At 45.8% G+C, this 18,719-nt stretch overlaps 1 protein-coding gene across 1 annotated transcript in view; it reads right to left on the bottom strand.

Annotated features, from left to right (window-relative positions):
* ADAMTS12 (ADAM metallopeptidase with thrombospondin type 1 motif 12) overlaps positions 1 to 18,719 on the bottom strand; it is a 601,127-nt gene that overhangs the window by 348,874 nt on the left and 233,534 nt on the right. The gene's annotated exons all lie outside the window — the stretch shown is intronic.

Raw genomic sequence — 18,719 nt, 5'->3', positions numbered from 1 at the left:
TCTGAATTGTGTAGAAGACTGCAGAAAACTTCATAGTTTCCAGAGTTGAGTCTAGAAAAATACAACAGTACTTTTTCAAAGATTTTTTATTCTCGGAATTTTAAAAATTTCCATGCCCACAAAGGGTTAATTGTTATCCTCTTTTGGTCATAAAGATGGTGTTGACGTTGGCAATGTAGGATGTTTGAGGGCCGGCCTCGGTATCACCCAGGAATGACTTTAATTCTGGCCCAAACTAAATGGGACCACCCGTGTGGTTGGAGCTTGTACGTTTTTGATGAGGACATTGTTGACAGGAGACATCAAGAAATTGGGACAATCCAAGACTCTGGGTAACCAAGAGACAGTACTACTCCCTAATACCACGCAAGAAGTCCAGAGTTTTTCAATATCAGTCAAATGTATATTTTTATACTCTGGGGTCAATACAGACCCTTTTAGAGCATAAATAATAAAAGTAGGTGAAAACAATTAAAAAAAAGTAATTCAAATATATTATATGAAACTTCAAAGGGTTAACTTACTATTTTATGCAACTCTCCGCAAATTCTCCTCGAATGTCACAAAAAAAATTGGATTTGCCAGAATGCAATTAGCTTTGCAATGCGATATGCAAAAGGGCTAAGAAATAGGTGTTAAAAAGAGAGTAAAAAACTTATGATAATAAAAAAAAATCATACTTTAATTTTTAAACCATTTTTGAATAGGCACAAAGTTTAGATTCTGGAAAATCCCATTTTTTCTAGTGAAAATTGGAAGTTAATTTGATTAGTCTTGATGAACTGATTCACTCATCTTGCTGATGAATTGTTAGAGAGATCCTGGAAAAAAATAATTGAAGTCATTTATATTTCTGGAGTGATCTAAACAGGAATCGAAGGGAGATGACCTACAGTCAGGACTTTGTAGATGAGGGATTGATGTTATTCCAAGTCTTTGGCTTTTCCAGTTTCTTGCATATCTATAACATGCCCTTTAAGGTCTTCTGAAAGTTGTTTGCCTCAAGGCATGACTTGCACAAGCCAATTTTCTTGAGATTAACTGATTTGTCAGTAACCAGGCTTTATGTGCCTCACTACTTTTTGATACAGTCACTATTTTTTTTTGCCACTCTCCAACAATTCACCAGTAGATAGAAGCGAACCGTGAATGCACCTCAAAATTCGCAAAACAATTTTTGCAACTTGATTGAAATTGAAACAAAGAGCTAAGAAATGTTGGCTAAAAAGGGTGTTGAAAACATATAACAAAAAATAAAAATAGGATTCACTTTGTTAACTCTTTTTGAATTTGCACATAGTCATGACTTTGCAGTTTAGGGATTGATGTTACTCCCTGGTCTTTGGCTTTTGCAGCCATTCCAGTTCCTTGAATCTCCATAAGAAACTGGAACTGTTTTAAGGTTATCTGAAAGTTGTTTGCGTTGAAGCATGGCAATTTTCTGAAGATTTGTCAATAATCAAACTCTGTGCCTTTACATAATGGACACTCACAATTCCAGTTTCATCTCAAAGACCACACTTTATTGGTAGTGATGAGCATACGTGCTGGGATAAGGTGTTATCTGAGCATGGTCGTGTGCTAACTGAGTGTCTTCAACGTGCTTCAAAAATATGTTCGAGTCCCGGTGCCTCCATGTCTCTCGACTGTTCGACAGCCAGAACACATGTAGGGATTGGCTGTTTGTTAGGCAATCCCTACATGTGTTGCAGCTGTCGAACAGCCACGTGGACTCGACCATATTTTTGAAGCACGCTGAAGACACTCAGTTATTATTATTTTTTATTATTATAGCACCATTTATTCCATGGCGCTTTTCATGTGAGGAGGGGTATTGTTGTGAATTCTGTGGCAGAGCTCCCTCTTGTGGTCACAAGTGGTACTTCGGCTGATTCTCTCTGTGAGCTTCCGTTGGTGGAGGAAAGTGGTACTGCGGCTTCTGAGTTTCCTTCCTCAGGTGATATGGGGAAGTCGTTAGGTGCTACCCTATTTAACTCCACCTAGTGCTTTGATCCTGGCTTCCAGTCAATGTTCTAATATTGGACCTGTTTCCTCCTGGATCGTTCCTGTTGCCTGCTGCTCTGCATAGCTAAGTTCCTCTTTGCTATTTGTTTGCGGTTTTTTCCTGTCCAGCTTGCCAATTTGTTTTTTCTGCTTGCTGGAAGCTCTGGGACGCAGAGGGTATACCTCCGTGTCGTTAGTTCGGTACGGAGGGTCTTTTTGCCCCCTTTGCGTGGTTTTTGTAGGGTTTTGTGTTGACCGCAAAGTTGCCTTTTCTATCCTCGCTCTGTTCAGAAAGCTGGGCCTCACTTTGCTAAATCTATTTCATCTCTACGTTTGTCTTTTCATCTTAACTCACAGTCATTATATGTGGGGGCTGCCTTTTCCTTTGGGGTATTTCTCTGAGGCAAGGTAGGCTTATTTTCTATCTTCAGGCTAGCTAGTTTCTCAGGCCGTGCCGAGTTGCATAGGCAGCGATAGGCGCAATCCACGGCTGCCTCTAGTTGTGTTGGAGAGGATTAGGGATTGCGGTCAACAGAGTTCCCACGTCTCAGAGCTCGCTCTTATTTTTTGGGTTATTGCCAGGTCACTGTATGTGCACTGACCCCTTTGTCCATTGTGGTACTGAATTACATTTCATAACAGTACTGGAAGCCAAAAGTACTAATGATTCCCAATAGAGGGAAAAAAGAAGTTCTGAGACCATTTTTTTTCTTTGCACTGTGTTTTGCCTTTTTTTTCCCCTAGACATTTGGGTAATTCAGGACACAGGTGTGGACATGGATATTCAGGGTCTATGCTCTTCATTGGATAATCTCGTTATAAATGTACAAAAGGTTCAAGATTTGGTGGTTCAGAAGCCTATGTTAGAACCAAGAATTCCTATTCCTGATTTGTTTTATGGTGATAGAGCGAAGTTTGTGAATTTCAAAAATAATTGCAAACTGTTTCTGGCCTTGAAACCTCGCTCTTCTGGTGATCCAGTTCAACAAGTGAGGATTGTTATTTCTTTTTTGCGTGGCGATCCTCAGGACTGGGCATTTTCCCTTGCGCCAGGGGATCCTGCATTGAGTAATATTGATGCGTTTTTCCTGGCGCTCGGATTGCTGTACGATGAGCCTAATTCAGTGGATCAGGCAGAGAAGAATTTGCTGGCTCTGTGTCAGGGTCAGGATGATATAGAGGTATATTGTCAGAAATTTAGAAAGTGGTCTGTACTCACTCAGTGGAATGAAGGTGCGCTTGCAGCTATTTTCAGAAAAGGTCTCTCTGAAGCCCTTAAGGATGTCATGGTGGGATTTCCTATGCCTGCTGGTCTGAATGAGTCTATGTCTTTGGCCATTCAGATCGGTCGACGCTTGCGCGAGCGTAAATCTGTGCACCATTTGGCGGTATTACCTGAGCTTAAATCTGAGCCTATGCAGTGCGATAGGACTTGGACCAGAGTTGCACGGCAAGAACATAGACGTCTGAATGGGCTGTGTTTCTACTGTGGTGATTCCACTCATGCTATCTCTGATTGTCCTAAGCGCACTAAGCGGTTCGCTAGGTTTGCCACCATTGGTATGGTACAGTCAAAATTTCTTCTGTCCGTTACCTTGATCTGCTCTTTGTCATCGTATTCTGTCATGGCATTTGTGGACTCAGGCGCTGCTCTGAATTTGATGGACTTGGAGTATGCTAGGCGTTGTGGGTTTTTCTTGGAGCCCTTGCAGTGTCCTATTCCATTGAGAGGAATTGATGCTATGCCTTTGGCCAAGAATAAGCCTCAGTACTGGACCCAGTTGACCATGTGCATGGCTCCTGCACATCAGGAGGTTATTCGCTTTCTGGTGTTGCATAATCTGCATGATGTGGTCGTGTTGGGGTTGCCATGGCTACAAGTCCATAATCCAGTATTAGATTGGAAATCCATGTCTGTGTCCAGCTGGGGTTGTCGGGGGGTACATGGTGATGTCCCATTTCTGACTATTTCCTCATCCACCCCTTCTGAGGTTCCTGAGTTCTTGTCTGATTACCGGGATATATTTGATGAGCCCAAGTCCGATACCCTACCTCCGCATAGGGATTGTGATTGTGCTATCGATTTGATTCCTGGTAGTAAATTCCCAAAAGGTCGACTGTTTAATTTATCGGTGCCTGAGCACACCGCTATGCGGAGTTATGTGAAGGAGTCCTTGGAGAAGGGGCATATTCGCCTGTCATCGTTGCCATTAGGAGCAGGGTTCTTTTTTGTAGCCAAGAAGGATGGTTCACTGAGACCTTGTATAGATTACCGCCTTCTAAATAAGATCACGGTTAAATTTCAGTACCCCTTGCCATTATTATCTGATTTGTTTGCTCGCATTAAGGGGGCTAGTTGGTTCACCAAGATAGATCTTCGTGGTGCGTATATTCTTGTGCGTATTAAGCGAGACGATGAGTGGAAAACTGCATTTAATACGCCCGAGGGCCATTTTGAGTATCTTGTAATGCCATTCGGACTTGCCAATGCTCCATCAGTGTTTCAGTCCTTTATGCATGACATCTTCCGAGAGTACCTGGATAAATTCCTGATTGTGTACTTAGATGACATTTTGATCTTATCGGATGATTGGGAGTCTCATGTGAAGCAGGTCAGAACGGTGTTTCAGGTCCTGCGTGCTAATTCTTTGTTTGTGAAGGGATCAAAGTGTCTCTTTGGTGTCCAGAAGGTTTCATTTTTGGGGTTCATCTTTTCCCCTTCTACTATCGAGATGGACCCTGTTAAGGTCCAAGCCATCCATAATTGGACTCAGCCGACATCTCTGAAAAGTCTGCAAAAGTTCCTGGGCTTTGCTAATTTTTATCGTCGCTTCATCTGCAATTTTTCTAGTATTGCTAAACCATTGACCGATTTGACCAAGAAAGGTGCTGATGTGGTCAATTGGTCTTCTGCTGCTGTGGAAGCTTTTCAAGAGTTGAAGCGTCGTTTTTCTTCTGCCCCTGTGTTGTGTCAACCAGATGTTTCGCTTCCGTTCCAGGTCGAGGTTGATGCTTCTGAGATTGGAGCAGGGGCCGTTTTGTCGCAGAGAAGTTCTGATTGCTCGGTGATGAAACCATGCGCCTTCTTTTCCAGGAAGTTTTCGCCTGCTGAGCGAAATTATGATGTGGGCAATCGAGAGTTGCTGGCCATGAAGTGGGCATTCGAGGAGTGGCGTCATTGGCTTGAAGGAGCTAAGCATCGCGTGGTGGTCTTGACTGATCATAAGAACTTGACTTATCTCGAATCCGCCAAGCGCTTTAATCCTAGACAAGCTCGTTGGTCGTTGTTTTTTGCCCGTTTTGACTTTGTGATTTCGTATCTTCCGGGCTCTAAAAATGTGAAGGCGGATGCCCTGTCTAGGAGTTTTGTGCCCGACTCTCCGGATGTATCTGAGCCGGTGGGTATCCTCAAAGAGGGAGTAATTGTGTCTGCTATCTCCCCTGATTTGCGGCGGGTGCTGCAAAAATTTCAGGCTGATAAACCTGATCGTTGCCCAGCGGAGAAACTGTTTGTCCCTGATAGGTGGACGAATAAAGTTATCTCTGAGGTTCATTGTTCGGTGTTGGCTGGTCATCCTGGAATCTTTGGTACCAGAGAGTTAGTGGCTAGATCCTTTTGGTGGCCATCTCTGTCGCGGGATGTGCGTGCTTTTGTGCAGTCCTGTGGGATTTGTGCTCGGGCTAAGCCCTGCTGTTCTCGTGCCAGTGGGTTGCTTTTGCCCTTGCCGGTCCCGAAGAGACCTTGGACACATATCTCTATGGATTTTATTTCAGATCTTCCCGTCTCTCAAAGGATGTCAGTCATTTGGGTGGTCTGTGATCGCTTCTCTAAGATGGTCCATTTGGTACCCTTGTCTAAATTGCCTTCCTCCTCTGATTTGGTGCCATTGTTTTTCCAGCATGTGGTTCGTTTGCATGGCATTCCGGAGAATATCGTTTCTGACAGAGGTTCCCAGTTTGTTTCGAGGTTTTGGCGAGCCTTTTGTGGTAGGATGGGCATTGACTTGTCTTTTTCCTCGGCTTTCCATCCTCAGACTAATGGCCAGACCGAACGAACCAATCAGACCTTGGAAACATATCTGAGATGCTTTGTTTCTGCTGATCAGGATGACTGGGTGTCCTTTTTGCCTTTGGCTGAGTTCGCCCTTAATAATCGGGCCAGCTCGGCTACCTTGGTTTCACCGTTTTTCTGCAACTCTGGGTTCCATCCTTGTTTCTCTTCAGGGCAGGTTGAGTCTTCGGACTGTCCTGGTGTGGATACTGTGGTGGACAGGTTGCAGCAGATTTGGACTCATGTAGTGGACAATTTGACCTTGTCCCAGGAGAAGGCTCAACGTTTCGCTAATCGCAGACGCTGTGTGGGTCCCCGACTTCGGGTTGGGGACTTGGTTTGGTTATCTTATCGTCATATTCCTATGAAGGTTTCCTCTCCTAAGTTTAAACCTCGTTTTATTGGTCCGTATAGGATTTCTGAGGTTCTTAATCCTGTGTCTTTTCGTCTGACCCTTCCAGATTCTTTTTCCATATATAACGTATTCCATAGGTCATTGTTGCGGAGATACGTGGCACCCGTGGTTCCATCTGTTGATCCTCCTGCCCCGGTTTTGGTGGAGGGGGAGTTGGAGTATATTGTGGAGAAGATTTTGGATTCTCGTGTTTCTAGACGGAAACTCCAGTATCTGGTTAAGTGGAAGGGTTATGCTCAGGAAGATAATTCCTGGGTCTTTGCCTCTGATGTCCATGCTCCCGATCTTGTTCGTGCTTTTCATATGGCTCATCCTGGTCGTCCTGGGAGCTCTGGTGAGGGTTCGGTGACCCCTCCTCAAGGGGGGGGGTACTGTTGTGAATTCTGTGGCAGAGCTCCCTCTTGTGGTCACAAGTGGTACTTCGGCTGATTCTCTCTGTGAGCTTCCGTTGGTGGAGGAAAGTGGTACTGCGGCTTCTGAGTTTCCTTCCTCAGGTGATATGGGGAAGTCGTTAGGTGCTACCCTATTTAACTCCACCTAGTGCTTTGATCCTGGCTTCCAGTCAATGTTCTAGTATTGGACCTGTTTCCTCGTGGATCGTTCCTGTGGCCTGCTGCTCTGCATAGCTAAGTTCCTCTTTGCTATTTGTTTGCGGTTTTTTCCTGTCCAGCTTGCCAATTTGTTTTTTTCTGCTTGCTGGAAGCTCTGGGACGCAGAGGGTGTACCTCCGTGCCGTTAGTTCGGTACGGAGGGTCTTTTTGCCCCCTTTGCGTGGTTTTTGTAGGGTTTTGTGTTGACCGCAAAGTTGCCTTTTCTATCCTCGCTCTGTTCAGAAAGCTGGGCCTCACTTTGCTAAATCTATTTCATCTCTACGTTTGTCTTTTCATCTTAACTCACAGTCATTATATGTGGGGGCTGCCTTTTCCTTTGGGGTATTTCTCTGAGGCAAGGTAGGCTTATTTTCTATCTTCAGGCTAGCTAGTTTCTCAGGCCGTGCCGAGTTGCATAGGCAGCGATAGGCGCAATCCACGGCTGCCTCTAGTTGTGTTGGAGAGGATTAGGGATTGCGGTCAACAGAGTTCCCACGTCTCAGAGCTCGCTCTTATTTTTTGGGTTATTGCCAGGTCACTGTATGTGCACTGACCCCTTTGTCCATTGTGGTACTGAATTACATTTCATAACAGTACTGGAAGCCAAAAGTACTAATGATTCCCAATAGAGGGAAAAAAGAAGTTCTGAGACCATTTTTTTTCTTTGCACTGTGTTTTGCCTTTTTTTTCCCCTAGACATTTGGGTAATTCAGGACACAGGTGTGGACATGGATATTCAGGGTCTATGCTCTTCATTGGATAATCTCGTTATAAATGTACAAAAGGTTCAAGATTTGGTGGTTCAGAAGCCTATGTTAGAACCAAGAATTCCTATTCCTGATTTGTTTTATGGTGATAGAGCGAAGTTTGTGAATTTCAAAAATAATTGCAAACTGTTTCTGGCCTTGAAACCTCGCTCTTTTGGTGATCCAGTTCAACAAGTGAGGATTGTTATTTCTTTTTTGCGTGGTGATCCTCAGGACTGGGCATTTTCCCTTGCGCCAGGGGATCCTGCATTGAGTAATATTGATGCGTTTTTCCTGGCGCTCGGATTGCTGTACGATGAGCCTAATTCAGTGGATCAGGCAGAGAAGAATTTGCTGGCTCTGTGTCAGGGTCAGGATGATATAGAGGTATATTGTCAGAAATTTAGAAAGTGGTCTGTACTCACTCAGTGGAATGAAGGTGCGCTCGCAGCTATTTTCAGAAAAGGTCTCTCTGAAGCCCTTAAGGATGTCATGGTGGGATTTCCTATGCCTGCTGGTCTGAATGAGTCTATGTCTTTGGCCATTCAGATCGGTCGACGCTTGCGCGAGCGTAAATCTGTGCACCATTTGGCGGTATTACCTGAGCTTAAATCTGAGCCTATGCAGTGCGATAGGACTTGGACCAGAGTTGCACGGCAAGAACATAGACGTCTGAATGGGCTGTGTTTCTACTGTGGTGATTCCACTCATGCTATCTCTGATTGTCCTAAGCGCACTAAGCGGTTCGCTAGGTTTGCCACCATTGGTATGGTACAGTCAAAATTTCTTCTGTCCGTTACCTTGATCTGCTCTTTGTCATCGTATTCTGTCATGGCATTTGTGGACTCAGGCGCTGCTCTGAATTTGATGGACTTGGAGTATGCTAGGCGTTGTGGGTTTTTCTTGGAGCCCTTGCAGTGTCCTATTCCATTGAGAGGAATTGATGCTACGCCTTTGGCCAAGAATAAGCCTCAGTACTGGACCCAGTTGACCATGTGCAAGGCTCCTGCACATCAGGAGGTTATTCGCTTTCTGGTGTTGCATAATCTGCATGATGTGGTCGTGTTGGGGTTGCCATGGCTACAAGTCCATAATCCAGTATTAGATTGGAAATCCATGTCTGTGTCCAGCTGGGGTTGTCGGGGGGTACATGGTGATGTCCCATTTCTGACTATTTCCTCATCCACCCCTTCTGAGGTTCCTGAGTTCTTGTCTGATTACCGGGATATATTTGATGAGCCCAAGTCCGATACCCTACCTCCGCATAGGGATTGTGATTGTGCTATCGATTTGATTCCTGGTAGTAAATTCCCAAAAGGTCGACTGTTTAATTTATCGGTGCCTGAGCACACCGCTATGCGGAGTTATGTGAAGGAGTCCTTGGAGAAGGGGCATATTCGCCCGTCATCGTCGCCATTAGGAGCAGGGTTCTTTTTTGTAGCCAAGAAGGATGGTTCACTGAGACCTTGTATAGATTACCGCCTTCTAAATAAGATCACGGTTAAATTTCAGTACCCCTTGCCATTATTATCTGATTTGTTTGCTCGCATTAAGGGGGCTAGTTGGTTCACCAAGATAGATCTTCGTGGTGCGTATAATCTTGTGCGTATTAAGCGAGGCGATGAGTGGAAAACTGCATTTAATACGCCCGAGGGCCATTTTGAGTATCTTGTAATGCCATTCGGACTTGCCAATGCTCCATCAGTGTTTCAGTCCTTTATGCATGACATCTTCCGAGAGTACCTGGATAAATTCCTGATTGTGTACTTAGATGACATTTTGATCTTATCGGATGATTGGGAGTCTCATGTGAAGCAGGTCAGAACGGTGTTTCAGGTCCTGCGTGCTAATTCTTTGTTTGTGAAGGGATCAAAGTGTCTCTTTGGTGTCCAGAAGGTTTCATTTTTGGGGTTCATCTTTTCCCCTTCTACTATCGAGATGGACCCTGTTAAGGTCCAAGCCATCCATAATTGGACTCAGCCGACATCTCTGAAAAGTCTGCAAAAGTTCCTGGGCTTTGCTAATTTTTATCGTCGCTTCATCTGCAATTTTTCTAGTATTGCTAAACCATTGACCGATTTGACCAAGAAAGGTGCTGATGTGGTCAATTGGTCTTCTGCTGCTGTGGAAGCTTTTCAAGAGTTGAAGCGTCGTTTTTCTTCTGCCCCTGTGTTGTGTCAACCAGATGTTTCGCTTCCGTTCCAGGTCGAGGTTGATGCTTCTGAGATTGGAGCAGGGGCCGTTTTGTCGCAGAGAAGTTCTGATTGCTCGGTGATGAAACCATGCGCCTTCTTTTCCAGGAAGTTTTCGCCTGCTGAGCGAAATTATGATGTGGGCAATCGAGAGTTGCTGGCCATGAAGTGGGCATTCGAGGAGTGGCGTCATTGGCTTGAAGGAGCTAAGCATCGCGTGGTGGTCTTGACTGATCATAAGAACTTGACTTATCTCGAATCCGCCAAGCGCTTTAATCCTAGACAAGCTCGTTGGTCGTTGTTTTTTGCCCGTTTTGACTTTGTGATTTCGTATCTTCCGGGCTCTAAAAATGTGAAGGCGGATGCCCTGTCTAGGAGTTTTGTGCCCGACTCTCCGGGTGTATCTGAGCCGGTGGGTATCCTCAAAGAGGGAGTAATTGTGTCTGCTATCTCCCCTGATTTGCGGCGGGTGCTGCAAAAATTTCAGACTGATAAACCTGATCGTTGCCCAGCGGAGAAACTGTTTGTCCCTGATAGGTGGACGAATAAAGTTATCTCTGAGGTTCATTGTTCGGTGTTGGCTGGTCATCCTGGAATCTTTGGTACCAGAGAGTTAGTGGCTAGATCCTTTTGGTGGCCATCTCTGTCGCGGGATGTGCGTGCTTTTGTGCAGTCCTGTGGGATTTGTGCTCGGGCTAAGCCCTGCTGTTCTCGTGCCAGTGGGTTGCTTTTGCCCTTGCCGGTCCCGAAGAGACCTTGGACACATATCTCTATGGATTTTATTTCAGATCTTCCCGTCTCTCAAAGGATGTCAGTCATTTGGGTGGTCTGTGATCGCTTCTCTAAGATGGTCCATTTGGTACCCTTGTCTAAATTGCCTTCCTCCTCTGATTTGGTGCCATTGTTTTTCCAGCATGTGGTTCGTTTGCATGGCATTCCGGAGAATATCGTTTCTGACAGAGGTTCCCAGTTTGTTTCGAGGTTTTGGCGAGCCTTTTGTGGTAGGATGGGCATTGACTTGTCTTTTTCCTCGGCTTTCCATCCTCAGACTAATGGCCAGACCGAACGAACCAATCAGACCTTGGAAACATATCTGAGATGCTTTGTTTCTGCTGATCAGGATGACTGGGTGTCCTTTTTGCCTTTGGCTGAGTTCGCCCTTAATAATCGGGCCAGCTCGGCTACCTTGGTTTCACCGTTTTTCTGCAACTCTGGGTTCCATCCTTGTTTCTCTTCAGGGCAGGTTGAGTCTTCGGACTGTCCTGGTGTGGATACTGTGGTGGACAGGTTGCAGCAGATTTGGACTCATGTAGTGGACAATTTGACCTTGTCCCAGGAGAAGGCTCAACGTTTCGCTAATCGCAGACGCTGTGTGGGTCCCCGACTTCGGGTTGGGGACTTGGTTTGGTTATCTTATCGTCATATTCCTATGAAGGTTTCCTCTCCTAAGTTTAAACCTCGTTTTATTGGTCCGTATAGGATTTCTGAGGTTCTTAATCCTGTGTCTTTTCGTCTGACCCTTCCAGATTCTTTTTCCATATATAACGTATTCCATAGGTCATTGTTGCGGAGATACGTGGCACCCGTGGTTCCATCTGTTGATCCTCCTGCCCCGGTTTTGGTGGAGGGGGAGTTGGAGTATATTGTGGAGAAGATTTTGGATTCTCGTGTTTCTAGACGGAAACTCCAGTATCTGGTTAAGTGGAAGGGTTATGCTCAGGAAGATAATTCCTGGGTCTTTGCCTCTGATGTCCATGCTCCCGATCTTGTTCGTGCTTTTCATATGGCTCATCCTGGTCGTCCTGGGAGCTCTGGTGAGGGTTCGGTGACCCCTCCTCAAGGGGGGGGGTACTGTTGTGAATTCTGTGGCAGAGCTCCCTCTTGTGGTCACAAGTGGTACTTCGGCTGATTCTCTCTGTGAGCTTCCGTTGGTGGAGGAAAGTGGTACTGCGGCTTCTGAGTTTCCTTCCTCAGGTGATATGGGGAAGTCGTTAGGTGCTACCCTATTTAACTCCACCTAGTGCTTTGATCCTGGCTTCCAGTCAATGTTCTAGTATTGGACCTGTTTCCTCGTGGATCGTTCCTGTGGCCTGCTGCTCTGCATAGCTAAGTTCCTCTTTGCTATTTGTTTGCGGTTTTTTCCTGTCCAGCTTGCCAATTTGTTTTTTTCTGCTTGCTGGAAGCTCTGGGACGCAGAGGGTGTACCTCCGTGCCGTTAGTTCGGTACGGAGGGTCTTTTTGCCCCCTTTGCGTGGTTTTTGTAGGGTTTTGTGTTGACCGCAAAGTTGCCTTTTCTATCCTCGCTCTGTTCAGAAAGCTGGGCCTCACTTTGCTAAATCTATTTCATCTCTACGTTTGTCTTTTCATCTTAACTCACAGTCATTATATGTGGGGGCTGCCTTTTCCTTTGGGGTATTTCTCTGAGGCAAGGTAGGCTTATTTTCTATCTTCAGGCTAGCTAGTTTCTCAGGCCGTGCCGAGTTGCATAGGCAGCGATAGGCGCAATCCACGGCTGCCTCTAGTTGTGTTGGAGAGGATTAGGGATTGCGGTCAACAGAGTTCCCACGTCTCAGAGCTCGCTCTTATTTTTTGGGTTATTGCCAGGTCACTGTATGTGCACTGACCCCTTTGTCCATTGTGGTACTGAATTACATTTCATAACAGTACTGGAAGCCAAAAGTACTAATGATTCCCAATAGAGGGAAAAAAGAAGTTCTGAGACCATTTTTTTTCTTTGCACTGTGTTTTGCCTTTTTTTTCCCCTAGACATTTGGGTAATTCAGGACACAGGTGTGGACATGGATATTCAGGGTCTATGCTCTTCATTGGATAATCTCGTTATAAATGTACAAAAGGTTCAAGATTTGGTGGTTCAGAAGCCTATGTTAGAACCAAGAATTCCTATTCCTGATTTGTTTTATGGTGATAGAGCGAAGTTTGTGAATTTCAAAAATAATTGCAAACTGTTTCTGGCCTTGAAACCTCGCTCTTTTGGTGATCCAGTTCAACAAGTGAGGATTGTTATTTCTTTTTTGCGTGGTGATCCTCAGGACTGGGCATTTTCCCTTGCGCCAGGGGATCCTGCATTGAGTAATATTGATGCGTTTTTCCTGGCGCTCGGATTGCTGTACGATGAGCCTAATTCAGTGGATCAGGCAGAGAAGAATTTGCTGGCTCTGTGTCAGGGTCAGGATGATATAGAGGTATATTGTCAGAAATTTAGAAAGTGGTCTGTACTCACTCAGTGGAATGAAGGTGCGCTCGCAGCTATTTTCAGAAAAGGTCTCTCTGAAGCCCTTAAGGATGTCATGGTGGGATTTCCTATGCCTGCTGGTCTGAATGAGTCTATGTCTTTGGCCATTCAGATCGGTCGACGCTTGCGCGAGCGTAAATCTGTGCACCATTTGGCGGTATTACCTGAGCTTAAATCTGAGCCTATGCAGTGCGATAGGACTTGGACCAGAGTTGCACGGCAAGAACATAGACGTCTGAATGGGCTGTGTTTCTACTGTGGTGATTCCACTCATGCTATCTCTGATTGTCCTAAGCGCACTAAGCGGTTCGCTAGGTTTGCCACCATTGGTATGGTACAGTCAAAATTTCTTCTGTCCGTTACCTTGATCTGCTCTTTGTCATCGTATTCTGTCATGGCATTTGTGGACTCAGGCGCTGCTCTGAATTTGATGGACTTGGAGTATGCTAGGCGTTGTGGGTTTTTCTTGGAGCCCTTGCAGTGTCCTATTCCATTGAGAGGAATTGATGCTACGCCTTTGGCCAAGAATAAGCCTCAGTACTGGACCCAGTTGACCATGTGCAAGGCTCCTGCACATCAGGAGGTTATTCGCTTTCTGGTGTTGCATAATCTGCATGATGTGGTCGTGTTGGGGTTGCCATGGCTACAAGTCCATAATCCAGTATTAGATTGGAAATCCATGTCTGTGTCCAGCTGGGGTTGTCGGGGGGTACATGGTGATGTCCCATTTCTGACTATTTCCTCATCCACCCCTTCTGAGGTTCCTGAGTTCTTGTCTGATTACCGGGATATATTTGATGAGCCCAAGTCCGATACCCTACCTCCGCATAGGGATTGTGATTGTGCTATCGATTTGATTCCTGGTAGTAAATTCCCAAAAGGTCGACTGTTTAATTTATCGGTGCCTGAGCACACCGCTATGCGGAGTTATGTGAAGGAGTCCTTGGAGAAGGGGCATATTCGCCCGTCATCGTCGCCATTAGGAGCAGGGTTCTTTTTTGTAGCCAAGAAGGATGGTTCACTGAGACCTTGTATAGATTACCGCCTTCTAAATAAGATCACGGTTAAATTTCAGTACCCCTTGCCATTATTATCTGATTTGTTTGCTCGCATTAAGGGGGCTAGTTGGTTCACCAAGATAGATCTTCGTGGTGCGTATAATCTTGTGCGTATTAAGCGAGGCGATGAGTGGAAAACTGCATTTAATACGCCCGAGGGCCATTTTGAGTATCTTGTAATGCCATTCGGACTTGCCAATGCTCCATCAGTGTTTCAGTCCTTTATGCATGACATCTTCCGAGAGTACCTGGATAAATTCCTGATTGTGTACTTAGATGACATTTTGATCTTATCGGATGATTGGGAGTCTCATGTGAAGCAGGTCAGAACGGTGTTTCAGGTCCTGCGTGCTAATTCTTTGTTTGTGAAGGGATCAAAGTGTCTCTTTGGTGTCCAGAAGGTTTCATTTTTGGGGTTCATCTTTTCCCCTTCTACTATCGAGATGGACCCTGTTAAGGTCCAAGCCATCCATAATTGGACTCAGCCGACATCTCTGAAAAGTCTGCAAAAGTTCCTGGGCTTTGCTAATTTTTATCGTCGCTTCATCTGCAATTTTTCTAGTATTGCTAAACCATTGACCGATTTGACCAAGAAAGGTGCTGATGTGGTCAATTGGTCTTCTGCTGCTGTGGAAGCTTTTCAAGAGTTGAAGCGTCGTTTTTCTTCTGCCCCTGTGTTGTGTCAACCAGATGTTTCGCTTCCGTTCCAGGTCGAGGTTGATGCTTCTGAGATTGGAGCAGGGGCCGTTTTGTCGCAGAGAAGTTCTGATTGCTCGGTGATGAAACCATGCGCCTTCTTTTCCAGGAAGTTTTCGCCTGCTGAGCGAAATTATGATGTGGGCAATCGAGAGTTGCTGGCCATGAAGTGGGCATTCGAGGAGTGGCGTCATTGGCTTGAAGGAGCTAAGCATCGCGTGGTGGTCTTGACTGATCATAAGAACTTGACTTATCTCGAATCCGCCAAGCGCTTTAATCCTAGACAAGCTCGTTGGTCGTTGTTTTTTGCCCGTTTTGACTTTGTGATTTCGTATCTTCCGGGCTCTAAAAATGTGAAGGCGGATGCCCTGTCTAGGAGTTTTGTGCCCGACTCTCCGGGTGTATCTGAGCCGGTGGGTATCCTCAAAGAGGGAGTAATTGTGTCTGCTATCTCCCCTGATTTGCGGCGGGTGCTGCAAAAATTTCAGACTGATAAACCTGATCGTTGCCCAGCGGAGAAACTGTTTGTCCCTGATAGGTGGACGAATAAAGTTATCTCTGAGGTTCATTGTTCGGTGTTGGCTGGTCATCCTGGAATCTTTGGTACCAGAGAGTTAGTGGCTAGATCCTTTTGGTGGCCATCTCTGTCGCGGGATGTGCGTGCTTTTGTGCAGTCCTGTGGGATTTGTGCTCGGGCTAAGCCCTGCTGTTCTCGTGCCAGTGGGTTGCTTTTGCCCTTGCCGGTCCCGAAGAGACCTTGGACACATATCTCTATGGATTTTATTTCAGATCTTCCCGTCTCTCAAAGGATGTCAGTCATTTGGGTGGTCTGTGATCGCTTCTCTAAGATGGTCCATTTGGTACCCTTGTCTAAATTGCCTTCCTCCTCTGATTTGGTGCCATTGTTTTTCCAGCATGTGGTTCGTTTGCATGGCATTCCGGAGAATATCGTTTCTGACAGAGGTTCCCAGTTTGTTTCGAGGTTTTGGCGAGCCTTTTGTGGTAGGATGGGCATTGACTTGTCTTTTTCCTCGGCTTTCCATCCTCAGACTAATGGCCAGACCGAACGAACCAATCAGACCTTGGAAACATATCTGAGATGCTTTGTTTCTGCTGATCAGGATGACTGGGTGTCCTTTTTGCCTTTGGCTGAGTTCGCCCTTAATAATCGGGCCAGCTCGGCTACCTTGGTTTCACCGTTTTTCTGCAACTCTGGGTTCCATCCTCGTTTCTCTTCAGGGCAGGTTGAGTCTTCGGACTGTCCTGGTGTGGATACTGTGGTGGATAGGTTGCAGCAGATTTGGACTCATGTAGTGGACAATTTGACCTTGTCCCAGGAGAAGGCTCAACGTTTCGCTAATCGCAGACGCTGTGTGGGTCCCCGACTTCGGGTTGGGGACTTGGTTTGGTTATCTTATCGTCATATTCCTATGAAGGTTTCCTCTCCTAAGTTTAAACCTCGTTTTATTGGTCCGTATAGGATTTCTGAGGTTCTTAATCCTGTGTCTTTTCGTCTGACCCTTCCAGATTCTTTTTCCATACATAACGTATTCCATAGGTCATTGTTGCGGAGATACGTGGCACCCGTGGTTCCATCTGTTGATCCTCCTGCCCCGGTTTTGGTGGAGGGGGAGTTGGAGTATATTGTGGAGAAGATTTTGGATTCTCGTGTTTCTAGACGGAAACTCCAGTATCTGGTTAAGTGGAAGGGTTATGCTCAGGAAGATAATTCCTGGGTCTTTGCCTCTGATGTCCATGCTCCCGATCTTGTTCGTGCTTTTCATATGGCTCATCCTGGTCGTCCTGGGAGCTCTGGTGAGGGTTCGGTGACCCCTCCTCAAGGGGGGGGTACTGTTGTGAATTCTGTGGCAGAGCTCCCTCTTGTGGTCACAAGTGGTACTTCGGCTGATTCTCTCTGTGAGCTTCCGTTGGTGGAGGAAAGTGGTACTGTGGCTTCTGAGTTTCCTTCCTCAAGTGATATGGGGAAGTCGTTAGGTGCTACCCTATTTAACTCCACCTAGTGCTTTGATCCTGGCTTCCAGTCAATGTTCTAGTATTGGACCTGTTTCCTCCTGGATCGTTCCTGTGGCCTGCTGCTCTGCATAGCTAAGTTCCTCTTTGCTATTTGTTTGCGGTTTTTTCCTGTCCAGCTTGCCAATTTGTTTTTTTCTGCTTGCTGGAAGCTCTGGGACGCAGAGGGTGTACCTCCGTGCCGTTAGTTCGGTACGGAGGGTCTTTTTGCCCCCTTTGCGTGGTTTTTGTAGGGTTTTGTGTTGACCGCAAAGTTGCCTTTTCTATCCTCGCTCTGTTCAGAAAGCTGGGCCTCACTTTGCTAAATCTATTTCATCTCTACGTTTGTCTTTTCATCTTAACTCACAGTCATTATATGTGGGGGCTGCCTTTTCCTTTGGGGTATTTCTCTGAGGCAAGGTAGGCTTATTTTCTATCTTCAGGCTAGCTAGTTTCTCAGGCCGTGCCGAGTTGCATAGGCAGCGATAGGCGCAATCCACGGCTGCCTCTAGTTGTGTTGGAGAGGATTAGGGATTGCGGTCAACAGAGTTCCCACGTCTCAGAGCTCGCTCTTATTTTTTGGGTTATTGCCAGGTCACTGTATGTGCACTGACCCCTTTGTCCATTGTGGTACTGAATTACATTTCATAACAGGGTATACATAATAAAAACAGGTACAATAATCTTAATCAATACAAGTCACAACTGGTAATTGAGGAGCTAGAGGACCCTGCTCACGAGGGCTCACAATCTACAAGGGATGGGTGAGGATACAGTAGGTGAGGGCAGAGCTGGTCGTGCAGTGGTTTGGTCGATTGGTGGTTACTGCAGGTTGTAGGCTTGTCGGAAGAGGTGGGTCTTCAGGTTCTTTTTGAAGGTTTCCATGGTAGGTGAGAGTCTGATATGTTGTGGTAGAGAGTTCTAGAGTAGGGGGGATGCGCGAGAGAAATCTTGTATGCGATTGTGGGAAGAGGAGATAAAAGGGGAGTATAGAAGGAGGTCTTGTGAGGATCGGAGGTTGCGTGTAGGTAAGTACCGGGAGATGAGGTCACATATGTATGAAGGACACAGATTGTGGATGGCTTTGTATGTCATGGCTAGGGTTTTGTACTGGAGTCTCTGGGCAATGGGAAGCCAGTGATAGGATTGACAGAGGGGAGAGGCCAGAGAATAGCGGGGGGACAAATGGATTAGTCGGGCTGCAGAGTTTAGAATAGATTGGAGGGGTGCGAGAGTGTTAGAGGGGAAGCCACAGAGCAGGAGGTTGCAGTAGTTAAGGCGGACAGTGATGAGGGCATGGACTAGGGTTTTGCAGATTCTTGGTTTAGGAATGTACGGATCCGGGAAATATTTTTGAGTTGAAGTCAGAAGGAAGTGTTAAGAGCCTGGATATGTGGTTTTAGCACTCGAGCATACTCGGTCAGATGGTCACTCCAAGGAAAAGTCAAGCAATGGATCTTCATCCTGTCTCCAGCATATGATAAGTAGAAGCTACAAGAAGAACACATTATGCTAAGATATGTCATCTGCATACCTTTACAGCAACTTCTATACGATGAATCATACATAGTAACATAGTAACATAGTTAGTAAGGCCGAAAAAAGACATTTGTCCATCCAGTTCAGCCTATATTCCATCATAATAAATCCCCAGATCTACGTCCTTCTACAGAACCTAATAATTGTATGATACAATATTGTTCT

The sequence above is a fragment of the Ranitomeya imitator genome, chromosome 1 (genome assembly GCF_032444005.1).
Source record: "Ranitomeya imitator isolate aRanImi1 chromosome 1, aRanImi1.pri, whole genome shotgun sequence".
NCBI classification, from domain to species: domain Eukaryota; kingdom Metazoa; phylum Chordata; class Amphibia; order Anura; family Dendrobatidae; genus Ranitomeya; species Ranitomeya imitator.
This window is presented reverse-complemented; position numbering and strand designations above follow the sequence as displayed.